We start from the raw sequence: 1,203 nt of genomic DNA on the forward strand, positions 1-1,203 counted from the left end.
AGTTATGTCTCTGAATAATTTTATTTTAAATAAAAAATAATATCATATTTTAGTATTTTAGTAATTGTTATTAATAACTGACTCATATGACTTATATAACTTTAACGCCGTATCAAAAAATAAAAATCTTATCTTATTAGAACATTTTACTAAAAATGTTTTAGTGAGGTAGAAGTCATATGAATAAGCTTTGTGTGAGTGCCAACTAATACATTATCTTGTATTTATTAAGCTTTTGATTTTTTATATGGAGAAGAGAATGTAGCAATAATACAATAATGTGGAGAAGAGAGATGTTATATATATATATATATATATGGTATTAGCAGAAAACGGACTTTTCGTTTTAAGTTTGAAAAAAAAATTAAAAAAGTTAAAAATTCTAATCGGATGGTCCGTTTTGATTTAAAAAAAGAAAAAAAAAAGAAAACAAAACTAATCGGACGGTCCGATTTGTAATTTCGAAAATAAAAAAATTTTAATGTTGAAATCGGACTGTCCGATTTTCATTTTAACAAATAAAAAAAAAATAAAAAATACATATCGGACCCTTTGATTTGGTGTTTATTTTCTTCTTCAAGCAAATCGGACCTTCCGATTTGTAGTTTATTTTTTTTATCAAACAAATCGGACGGTCTGATTTGAATAAAACACCATATAAAAAAATACCTAATTTTTCAATAACAATGTATTACACATATATTTAACCAATATAAAAAAAATTAGCCTATTTATTAACCTAACTTTTGTTTAAATTTTTAATTCATTTATTAAAACAAAATAGAAAAAGATTGACTCCTTTCTTTACGAGATGAGCATAAAGAGTGTAAAATTAAAGAATAATATATTATTTTTGTTAAATTCGTATAGATTATTTGATATATATTTTAGAAGATTTTTAGTTATTTGTATGCCTGTTTTAATGTTTAAGAGTTCTTACGTTACTATAATCACTAGTAGATTTTTTTATTGTATTTTTAATGTTTAGTGATGCCTTAAACAACTTAATTAAGTTATTTTTGAAAAAATAGTTTAAATAATAAATATTTATATTAAAAGTAGCTTATAAATAAATTATTTTGTGTTTGGCTTTTTAGTTCTAAAAGTATTTATTTTAAGAGAAAAATGATAAAAAAAACTTTTTATTATGAGAGAAGTCATTTTTTTTAACTTCTCCTTAAACATCAAAATAGCTTTTTAAAA

Source organism: Arachis ipaensis, chromosome B06 (genome assembly GCF_000816755.2).
Source record: "Arachis ipaensis cultivar K30076 chromosome B06, Araip1.1, whole genome shotgun sequence".
Lineage (NCBI taxonomy): Eukaryota > Viridiplantae > Streptophyta > Magnoliopsida > Fabales > Fabaceae > Arachis > Arachis ipaensis.